Below are 12,138 nucleotides of genomic sequence, written 5' to 3'. Positions count from 1 at the left end.
GGGCAGAGGCCCTGGAGGATAAGAAATCATGTGGAGAGAAAGGCTAAGGAGCAGTGAGGTGCTGGGCTTGTGAGCGAAGAAGACGACTGGAAAAGCCATCTAGCCCTGATCACCCCAGGTGATGCCACAGGAATTGGTCCCTTTCCAAGTTGCTAACTCACAAAATGATGCACAGTACAAAAAGATCGCCTCAAGCCACTTAATTTCGAGTTAGTTTGTTATGCAGCAATAAATAACATAAACCCCACTTCAGGCTTGTTTTTGAATTTTATAGTCCCTGCTTTATATGTGTGTATATGTGCATACATAGATAAACGTATTTTGAGGTAGATTTTGTCATATGACTATATACATACGTCCATATATACATATAGAAATAAATAAGATTTTGTCGTATATCTTGTTCGTGCCCAAGTTCATAAGGAAGTCTTTATATTTCTAAGTTTATATACTAGATTTATTTTCAGCCATATGACAGTGAAGTAGTGAGTTCCCTCTTCCTTGAACATCAAAGACTGATTCTATTTGATGGGTATCTAAGGAAACTGCAGCTGCCTTTAGTTTACTAATACTCAGTCTCTAAAGATTGGTGGAGGGAGAATCTCCACTTGAGAGGAACCGTTTTTCTTCACGGAACCAGTTCTGAGGCTGGTCCTGGTGGCTTATGCCTGTAATCCCAGCTTTTTGGGAGGCCAAGATGGGAGGATTGCTTGAAGCCAGGTTGAGACAAACCTGGACAAAACAGCAAGACCCCATCTCTACAAAAAAATTAAAAAGTAGCCAGGCATAGTCCCAGCTACTCAGGAGGCTGAGGGGGGAGGATCGTGCGAGCTCAGAAGTTCGAGGGGGCATTGAGCTATGATCACATCACTGCAGGCCAGCCTGGATGACAGAGCTGGACCCTGGCTCAGGAACCGGTTCTACCACCTGGGTGGATCACCTTGGAGGAATGTCATTAATTCCTGTCACCACAAGCATTGTCCATAAAGGGCCACACTGCGCTTCGCACTCTGACCCGAGCCTGAGCACCTAGCTCCTTCTTTATTTATTAGTAAAACTGAGATGAGGTTGGAACATTTAAAGGCTCTATTAACGGCAAGAAAATAATACCACTTGGTTTTTCAGGTCACAGGCTTAAGAGAGGTCCACCTGTTTCAGGATCTAGAGTTAAGAGAAGGGGCTCCAAAGGTTCATTTCTATCTGAGAACTGGTTTAGGTTTCTGGCTGGAATCTACCTTACTCAGTATTCTACCTCACCTGGTATGTCTCACTGACCTCTTCATGGAAGTTTATATCCACGCATTGTGTGACTTCACGTTTCACTTCGCATGTTAACAATGTAAATGTCTCAACAGCCTCAAAACGTAGATAAGAAATGAATACGTTATTTATGAACTTTTTCTGTAATTCTGCTAGTGGGATTAAACTATTAGATAGAGTATTTAACTAGAAGACCCCTTTAAAGTTACCCAAGATGGAAATAGAGAATGGACCAGAGAGAGAACTTTGCCCCTGGCAAGGGGCAGTTTTGAAGGCTTTGTAACCCATCGTAAAGGGTTAGACTTTGCCTTGTAGTCAATAAAGGAAGCATAGAAGGGATTACGCAAGTCAGTGACATGATCAAATTCACTTCTTAGAAAGTTTATGTAGGGTGCAGAGTTGGGAGAAGGAAAAGATGAAGTGGTTGCCACACTCCAGAGGCGAGGTGACATGTCTTACTGGACTTAGTTTCCAGCACAGGCACAGAGCACAGTAACTGATTATGGATGTTTGAATATATGCTTGACTAGACAAAACAAAGGATCTCCAAGCAGTAGTAAACATAGAAAAGTGACAGATGCACTAAACTCAAAGTCAGTGACACATGACAACCAAAAGATAAATACACCCGTTTAAAATGGGCATAGGGCTTGAGTAGACATTTCGCCAAAGAAGATAGATAAATGGCCAATAAGCAATGAAAACATACTCAACATTATTCATCACTAGGAAAATGCAAATCAAAACCACCCTCAGATACCATTTCACACTTTCAAGGATACCTGTAATCAAAACAAGAAGTATTAGCCAGATGTGGAGAAATTTGAGCCTTCATTTGCAGATGGTGAGAATGTAAAACAGTTTAATAGTTCCTTAGAATATTAAGCACAGTTACATAAACCAGCAGTTTCACTCCCAGGTGTATACCAAAGAGAAATGAAAAAAATCTGTCCACATAAAAACATGTATGAATGCTCATAACAGCATAATACATAATTGCCATTAAGAAGAAAACATTCAAGTGCTTGCCAACGAAAGAATAAACAAAATGTAGTGTGTCCATACAATGAAAATTTCAGCACTGATACACTAATACGTGTGATAACCTGGATAAGCCTTGAAGACACGCTAAGTGAGAGAAGCCAGACACAAAAGCACCCATATGGTAAAGTAGCATTTACATGAAATGTTTGTTCAGAACGGACAAACCCAAAGGAACTGAAAGAGGTTAGCAGTTGCCGGGACGAGGGCGTGGAGGTGATAGGGAGTGACTGCTAATGGTACTTTTTGTGGCTGTTAAGAATGCGCTGAAATTAGGTAGTGTCAATGGTTGCAGAATTCTAGGAATGCACTAAAAACCAATGAGTTGTATACTTTAAAAGGGCCAATTTTATGGCATGGGAATTGTATCTCAATAAAGCTGTTTTTTAAAAATCATTTATGCAAACTTTTATAGACTTCTTCACTATTTTACAGTCACTTTCATCAGAAGTAATAACGCAAAAATTCAACACCCAGGAAGTTACACATTTGTTAAGAACACAGACTTTGAAATCAAGCAGACTGAGTGGAAACCCAGTTCCATCACACAGAAACTCCTTGACTTTGGACAAATCACATAAGTTCTGTGAACCCTTTAATCATCTCTAAAATGTAAATGATACTTGTCAGACAGGTTATACAGGTTAAATAGACAACAGAGAGAAAAGCCCTAAGCTAAAGCACGGACAACATGAATTGTTATCCACAGTATTGTTATGGTTTGTAGTGGGGTGTACTGTGCCAAGACGATGAGCCAGCCCCTCGAAGGTATTACAATTTTATAGCACATTCTAGGTGGCTGACATAAATTGCCATGTTTATGTGTCCTTAGTGAGCACATATATTAACCTTTGAAAAGTACGTTGAGGCCAAGCACAGTGGCTCAAACCTGTAATCCCAACACTTTGGGAGGTGGCGGTGGGAGCATGGCTTGAAGCCAGGAGTTCAGGACCAGCCTGGGCAATATAGCAACACTCCAGTTACGCTCCAGTTCTACAAAAATAAAAAAATACGCCAGGTGTGCTGGCACACGCCAGTAGTCCCAGCTACTTCGGAGGCTGGCAGAAGGATCGCTTTAGCCCAGGAATTTGTGGCTATGGTGAGCTTTGATTGTGCCACTGCCCTCCCAGCCTGGGCAACAGAGCGAACCTTATCTCAAAAAATAAGGAGGCAGGGCGTGGTGGCTCATGCCTGTAATCCCAACATTTTTAGAGGCTGAGGCAGATGGATCCCCTGAGGTCAGGAGTTTGAGACCAGCCTGGCCAATATGGTGAAACACCGTCTCTACTAAAACTACAAAAATTAGTCAGCTATGGTGGTGTGCACCTGTAGTCCCAGATACTCGGGGGGCTGAGACAGGAGAATCACTTGAATCCAGGAGGCAGAGGTTGCAGTGAGTGGAGACTGTGCCATTGCACTCCAGCCTGGGTGACAGAGCCAGATCCCTGTCTCAAAAAAATAATAAAAAGAAAAAGAAAAAATAAACAAAGAAAAGTATGCTGAAGATGAAAATATTTAAAGTTGTCACTATGTTATAGTTTTGCTTGCTGAAATTAAAATACACACACACACACACACACACACTGGGTTATACAACTGAAGATTTTCCAAAGACATCTTTTGTTTGTTTTGTTTTGTTTTTTGAGATGGAGTCGCACTGTGTCGCCCAGGATGGAGTACAGTGACGCAATCTCAGCTCACTGCAACCTCTGCCACCCAAGTTCAAGCAATTATCCTGCCTGAGCCTTCTGAGTAGCTGGGATTACAGGTGCCTGCCACCACGCCTGGCTAATTTTTTTTTTTTTTTAGTTTTAGTAGAGACAGGTTTCACCATGTTGGCCAGGATGGTCTTGGAGGGGAGGGGAGGGGAGGGGGAGGAGGGGGGAGGGGAGTGAAGGGGGAGGAGGGGGGAGGGGAGGGGAGGGGAGGGGAGAAAAGGGAAGGGAAGGGAAGGGAAGGGAAGGGAAGGGAAAAGAAAGGAAGAAAGAAAGGAGCTTTGGTTTCTCACATTTAGAACCTAAAGGCATTGAAAGCAGAGCTTTAAGATTGTGTATTATTTTTTAAATTGCTCATAAGAACTGAGCTCATTTTCAAGAAATGCATCAAAGTATAAAGCATAAATAAAAAGCATAAGCACCAAAAATTCAAAAGCTCTAAGGAACCATTCTGGTGAATGCATTCTTCAAAAAAGTAGTGCATTTAATCAGACGAGCAGTAAGTTCAGATTTGCATGCTGTATCCGACCCTATTGTGTGGCCCATGGATACAAGCAGATGTGAAGCAGAAAAGAGGAAAAGACTGGAGAATTGTTAGTTTGGAAATAAGAAATATGGAAAGCCTGGAAAAAGCACAGTTGTCAGGATAAGGAGGAGAGAGGAGGAAGGACATGTTTAGGTTAAGTGATCGGGCTGGGACCATATGCGGAGGGAGGGAGGGAGGAGGAGGAGGAGGAGGAGCAGGAGGAGGAGCAGACATGCAGGAGGATCTTGAGGTTTTCAGCTTGGTAGAGTGAATGAATTGAGATGCCATTGAAGGAGATGGGAACTGGGAATGCAGGCAGAGAAGCCAGAAGGTGAGACTGCATGACAATTTGGGTGAAGATAAGAATTATTCTGAAATGGCAATTGTGCATGTTGGAAAAATAAATCACCGTGGAAATGAGCCTGATCCAATTTGACTAGGGAAACTAAGAGTTGCACAGAACTCTCATTCCAAAATGTTACTGAGTCCTTCAGATAACTTAACTCTGTGTTGCAGAATAAGTAGACATAAACAGAGAGGAAAACTGTTGTCACAGGTTACGTGCAAAATGGTTTCATCACATTTTCAGCTCCCCAAATTCACTGGTTTATGACAATATCAAAGCCTGTAGACAGATCAAACCTGTTTTCTCTCCATCAGTCAAGTATTAGCACAGAGGATGGGTATGATCGAGAATGTTCAGCTAAACTTTCAAAATAATTAGGGATTCAAAGTCCTCCTATCTAGAAATTTCTCTAGCCAATAGTTGTATAACAATAGTTATAAAATAGCTGACAAGCTGTGTATTAAAACAGCAGCCGACTAATGCTTCTCCTTGTTTCAAGGTTACATTATAAATCAACTTAGAGGGGCAAAAACCTCATCGGAGGCCTGTAGGAGGATGAATAGAACAATTTACACTATAAAAAAGTCCTAAAGTGCATATCTCACTTACAGAAAGGATGAGATTTAAAAGGATGATAATTAACAGAAATGAACACAGCTGGCATCCAGCAAGTTTCAGTTGCAAAGATCATAGAAATTGATTTATAGTGTTCCCTTGTGACTAATGAAAGGAGACTGGTGACCATATTGTTCTAAATGATTGTATTAGAGAACGCTATTACTTTAGAGAAGGCCACATTAATAATAAGTCATTATAACCAAAGAATAAACAAAATAATAATTTTCAGGATCAATATTTGATATTTTAACCCTCATATTTTATGATTAACTATATCCTTAGAAGTGATTAAAAAGAAAACTATATATTAAAAAAAAATCTGTTCTGCTCCTCATTTTATTTTTCCCTTGGAAGAAAAGGGAAGCTTCAAAACCTTCCTGATGTCAGCACTTAGAAAGGTTCATTATTCACACAGAACAATGACGAGGAAGTACTGGATTTAATTGGACACATGCTTCTCACATTTAAAGATAGGGGAGGAGATAATGGTGTCCCTTTGTGTCCTTCCCAAAGATATACGGGAACTGATAATGCCTCACGTAAGTCTTAAAGGAAGGAAGTGTAGAGCATGCCCTTTTGCAGATCACTCTCTCAGTAACAAACAAGCTCCGAAGAAATGTGGTCTCAATGAAATGCTTCCTTTCCTGGAGCTTAAATATGGCCAAATCTAAGTATCTAAGAAATCAGTAAGTTTGACATCTTTAACCACTGAAGATTAAGAGGAATTTTTTACTTGTAAAGTTTTATCTGGATAAGGGACTTCCTGATCAAGGAACTAGTTGAAAGGAATAAACAAAAACAACTGGAGCACAGAACGTTCCATCCATGAATTATGATCCACATCTGCATAGAAGTGGTGACACTAATACGACTTTGCTCAGAGCAAATAAACTGCACTGCACCCCACATAAAGAGAGAGAAGCTGTACCTTCTGCTTACCTCTGTTTTCCCAATGCCTAGTGTAGTTGTCTAGCACATAGTAAGTAGACAGAAACTATATATGTGTGATAAATGTACATGGGAAAGATCAGTTCTGAAACGTGTATAAAGAAGTAACAGAGGCCGGGCTGCTGGTGGCTCAAGCCTGGAATCCCAGCACTTTGGGAGGCCGAGACGGGCGGATCACGAGGTCAGGAGATCGAAACCATCCTGGCTAACACGGTGAAACCCCGTCTCTACTAAAAAAAATACAAAAAACTAGCCGGGCGAGGTGGCGGGCGCCTGTGGTCCCAGCTACTCGGGAGGCTGAGGCAGGAGAATGGCGGGAACCCGGGAGGCGGAGCTTGCAGTGAGCTGAGATCCGGCCACTGCACTCCAGCCTGGGCGGCAGAGCGAGACTCCGTCTCAAAAAAAAAAAAAAAAAAAAGAAATAACAGATATTCTTAAAACAGTACAAGAACTCATTCATTCATCAAAGTCATTTTAATATATATTCTGTATTGAAATAGTAGAGACAGAAAATATGTCATAAATGCTCTTATATTCCCCTTAGCTGCTTCCAGACTTTACCCTCCCTACCCCAAAAGATAATCTTTCTACTAACCTCTAACGCCATTTTTACTGTTGATGGCAGCTGAGAAGTCTCCAGTTTTCAGCTATTACTAATAGTGCTGTGATGCTTATTTTGTTTGTTTGTTTGTTTTATTTTAGAGGAAGGGTCTCACTGTCACTCAGACTTGGATGCAGTGGCATGATTACAGCTCACTGAAGCCTGCATCTCCTGGGCTTAAGTGATCCTCCCACTTCGGCCTGCCAAGTAGCTGGTACTACAAGCACACACCACCACACCCAGCTAATTTTAAAATATTTTTTAGAGTTGGGGTCTCTCTTGCTATGTTGCCCAAGCACGTCCTGGACTCCTGAGCTCAAATGATCATCCTGCCTCAGCCTCGAAAAGTGCTGGGATTACAGGTGTGAGTCACCATGCCCAGTCTCTTCTGTATGTAACTAGAATTGCCCATTCTTTGGGTGTATATATTATCAGCTTTAAAAGATATTTTTGAACAGTTTTCCAAAGTGAGAGAAGGAATTCCTCCAAAGCATTTTCTGAAGTGATGAATAGGAGTTTTCTAATGTGTTCTTTGCCTTTTTCACAGTGTCCACATTGACATTCATGGTGCAAAAGCAATAATGGATAAACCAGTTGCTGTCTTAGAACAAATCAAGGCAGTGGCACCAAACTGTCTTAGTGGCCATAACGTACCAGTAGCCACTTCCAGGCATCAAAGAAGAGCCAGTTTTATTTTTTAAATGTCTTGATGATGTCAATTTAAAAATAAATAGAAATTTTAAAAATTGAAATGTTTTAATGAAGCACTAAAAAGATCAATTTTATTACATCTCAGCCCTTGAGTTCACATTATTATGAAGTATTTTTTAATATTTTCTCTGGTGAAATGGACATATGCATAAAGCATATCTGTTACATGCCCAAGGACAACAGATGTCTCAAAGAATAGAATCCATGAAATTGGTGGACTTGAGAGCTGACTTAGCTGATTTTTTTCACAGAACATAAATTTTACTTGAAAGAATGACAAAGATGCTGGGTATGGTTATTCAGATTGGGGTGTTTCTCAAAAATATACAGACATACTCTTAGAAACAAGTGAAATGAGCCTGTGATCTCAAAGAAAAAACTATTTTTGGTCAGGGGTAAAATTTGAGTTTTCACAAGAAAACTAGAAATTTAAAAAATGTTAAAAACTTGAATCTATCACTGAACTTCGCAGCCTGCCCCTACTTCAAAATTTTCTGATGAGATTATTATGTTGTTTATGAATATAATTTTTCAACATTATCTACTGAAATATGTCAACATTTGGAAGATCTGCATAACTCAGTGAACCAATATTTTCAGTGCATCATATTACAAAATTATACATGAGGAGAGATCCATTAAAAGTTCAAGAAATGGGCCGGGCGCCGTGGCTCACGCCTATAATCCCAGCACTTTGGGTGTCTGAGGCGGGTGGATCACGAGGTCAGGAGATCGAGACCATCCTGGCTAACACAGTGAAACCCCATCTCTACTAAAAATACGAAAAATTAGCTGGGCACGGTGGCGGGCACCTGTAGTCCCAGCTACTCGGGAGGCTGTGGCAGGAGAATTTCTTGAACCTGGGAGGTGGAGGTTACCATGAGCCAAGTTCCCGCCACTGCACTCCAGCCTGGCAACAAAGTGAGACTCCATCTCAAAAAAAAAAAAAAAACTACACCCGTAAAGGTTTGATGTATCTGAAACAGCTATTAGAATATAGAATACTGTGTGAGGCTGGCTTTTCTTCATATACTTCACTCAATCAACATATCAAAACGGATTGAATACAGAAGCAGATATGAGAATCCAGCTGTCTTCTGTAAATCCTAAGAGACAATTCCATTGTCATAAAAGAGGATACATAGGATAATTTTTCCAGAAACTCCAAGGTCAAAATCTATATTTAAGTGTGCCTAATGTACTTCTAAAGTAAGAGTTCTTACTTTGATTAAACCATAAAAAAATTCATTCAGATTCAAAATAGTATAAATACATACAAATGTTAAAGGCATAGCCAATTATTGATTACAGAAGTGACATGATACAGTGTCCTGAATGATTTGTCACAAAACTCTAGAGTTGTCTGATAGGACTCAGTACTGCAGTTGGAGTGTGGCTGAAAGTAGGATAAAGCAGGTGGATATGTGCAGATGATAGAAATACGGAGATGGTAGCATCAATAATAAAAATATAACAAAACAAACTCCATGATCCTACTTTTGGTGTTACACTTTTGTTGTTGTTGTTGTTGTTGTTGAGACAGAGTCTCACTCTGTCGCCTACGTGTTCTCAGCTCACTGCAACCTTCACCTCTGGGGTTCAAGTGATTCTCCTGCCTCAGCCTCCTAAGTAGCTGGGACTACAGGCGGGCACCACCATGCCCAGCTAATTTTCTGCTAAACTTTTTGAAGTGAGAGGCCCATGGTAAAGTAGATGTCAAGATAAGGCTTATGGAGTGGCTGATTAATTCTAGATTATTATTCTCATTTATTGCCATAAAAACAACTACACATTGCTTTCTATTTGGTTCCTCTGGAGCCCTTACCACCACTGCATGGTTCCTACGTATGCAGTGATTCTTAACCTTTGGAGTCTAAGTAATTACCCCTAAATCCCTCTCTTAAAAATCTTGGGGGACAGGTGCAGTGGCTCACACCTATAATCCCAGCACTTTGGGAGGCCGAGGCAGGTGGATCACCTGAGATCAGGAGTTCAAGACCAGCCTGACCAACATGGAAAAACCTCATCTCTACTGAAAATACAAAATTAGCTGGGCGTGGTGGTCCATGCCTGTAATCCCAGCTACTTAGGAGGCTGAGGCAAGAGAATCGCTTAAACCCCGGAGGCAGAGGTTGCGGTGAGCCGAGATCGCACCTTTATATTCCAGCCCTGGCAACAAGATCGAAACTCCGTCTCAAAAAAAAAAAAAAAATCTTGGATTCTGGCAGGGCATGGTGGCTCATGCCTGTAATCCCAGCTATTCAGGAGGCTGAGGCAGGAAAATCGCTTGAACCGGGGAGGCAGAGATTGCAGTAAGCCAAGATTGTGCCACTGCACTCCAGCCTGGATGACAGAGCGAGACTCTGTCTCAATAAATAAATAAATAAATAAATAAATAAATAAATAAATAAATAATCTTGGGTTCAGAAGAACACATTAAAGAATACCACTGCCAGCCAGATCAACTGTGGAGTGTAGGGTGTGTGAGGGGAGCAAGGATAAGAATTGTACAAGACAACCTGGTTTCTTCAACAAATAAAGAAAAAAGATTATGAAGATTTAATACATGTTGTCAACCAAATGCAATCCATGAAATTTGTTTGGATTTAGATTGAAATGAACAATTCCAGAAAGATATTTCTTTTTTCTTTCTTTTTTTTTTTTTTTTGAGATGGAGTTTCACTTCTGTCGCCCAGGCTGGAGTGCAGTGATGCTACCTCAGCTCTCTGCAGCCTCCGCCTCCAGGTGCAAGCGATTCACCTGCCTCAGCCTCCTGAGGAGCTGGGACTACAGACACACGCCACCACATGCGGCTAATTTTTTGTATTTTTGGTAGAGACAGGGTTTTGCCATGTTGGCCAGGCTGGTCTCAAGCACCTCAGGTGGTACACCCACCTCAGCTTTCCAACATACTGGGATTACAGGCGTCAGCCACCCTGCCTGGCCCAAAAAGATTATTTCTGAGATTATCAGAAAAACATGAATATCTACTATTATCTATTATCTAGATATTTGATAATATTAATAAATTATTAATTGTTCAATGTAAAAAATAATATTGTAGTTAACATTTTAAAAGTCCTTTTCTCTGAATAATACATACTGACTTTTTTTATTTTTTATCTTTTTGAGACAGGATCTTACTCTGTCACCCAGGCTGGGGTGGAGTGGTAGGATCTCAGCTCACTGCAAGCCTCGACCTCTTGAGCTCAAGCAATCCTCCCACCTCAGCCTCCCAGTAGCTGGGACTATAGGTGCATGCCAGCACACCCAGCTAACTTCTGTATTTTTTATAGAGATGAGATTTCACCATGTTGCCCAGGCAGGTCTCAAACTCCTGGGCTCAAGTGATGTGTCCGCCTCGGCCTCCCAAAGTGCTAGGATTACAGGCATAAGCCACCTCTCCTAGCCCATACTGACATTTTTATCGACAAAATTATGATGTCTGGAACTTGCTTTTGAAAAAATCCAGCAGGGGTCAGGCACCGTGGCTCACGCCTATATTCCCAGCACTTTGGGAGGCCGAGGCGGGCAGATCACTTGAGGGCAGAAGTTCATGACCAGCCTGGCCAACATGGTGAAACCCCATCTCTACTAAAAATACGAAAATTAGCCAGGTGTGGTGGTGCATGCCTGTAATCCCAGCTACTCAGGAGGCTGAGGCAGGAGAATCATTTGAACCTGGGAGGCGGAGTCAATGAGCCGAGATTGTGCCATTGCACTCCAGCCTGAGTGATGAGAGAGAATCTCTGTCTCAAAAAAAAAAAAAAGAAAAGAAAAGAAAGAGAAAAAATCCAGCAGGTATCTGGGTAAAGGTGAGTGAAAGGGCAGAGATAAAACCTGATTTGTCATCTGTTGGTAATTTTTGCTTCTGGGTGATAGGTACATTAGGAATGTTATATTATTTTTTTCTACTTTTGTGTATATTTTAAATTTTTCATAGTAAAGATATGTTAAAACAAAACAAAAAAAAGTACTCTTAGGATGAAACAGAAATGCCATTCATGTCTTTGACATTTATAAGCCTTCTGTAATATTTATGGTTGATAGAAAACATAAATGACATCAAATTGCAATGCTATCGTTGTGTGGACCTCAAAGATGTTTGAAACATTCTGTCAGCCAGTACAATGCTTCTGAGCTGAGAGGGCAGAACACTAACAAATGGCAGGCATCACAGGTCTTGTGATAGGATGATTGAGGTTTAGCAGGGCATCACTTACCCGTTGTAACAGTGATTAGCCTGGGCACCATGACAGGCACCCATTACATAGGAATTTTAATAGCTGGATTCTGAGGGAAAAGTGAAGCAAATCTTCAAAATGAGCCCACAGGGCCAGGGCGGTAGAGCAATACATGAGTCAGACACCTG

This window comes from Rhinopithecus roxellana, chromosome 2 (genome assembly GCF_007565055.1).
Source record: "Rhinopithecus roxellana isolate Shanxi Qingling chromosome 2, ASM756505v1, whole genome shotgun sequence".
In the NCBI taxonomy this organism is placed as follows: Eukaryota; Metazoa; Chordata; class Mammalia; order Primates; family Cercopithecidae; genus Rhinopithecus; species Rhinopithecus roxellana.
The sequence above is the reverse complement of the archived record's forward strand: the minus strand, read 5'-3'. Positions refer to the sequence as shown.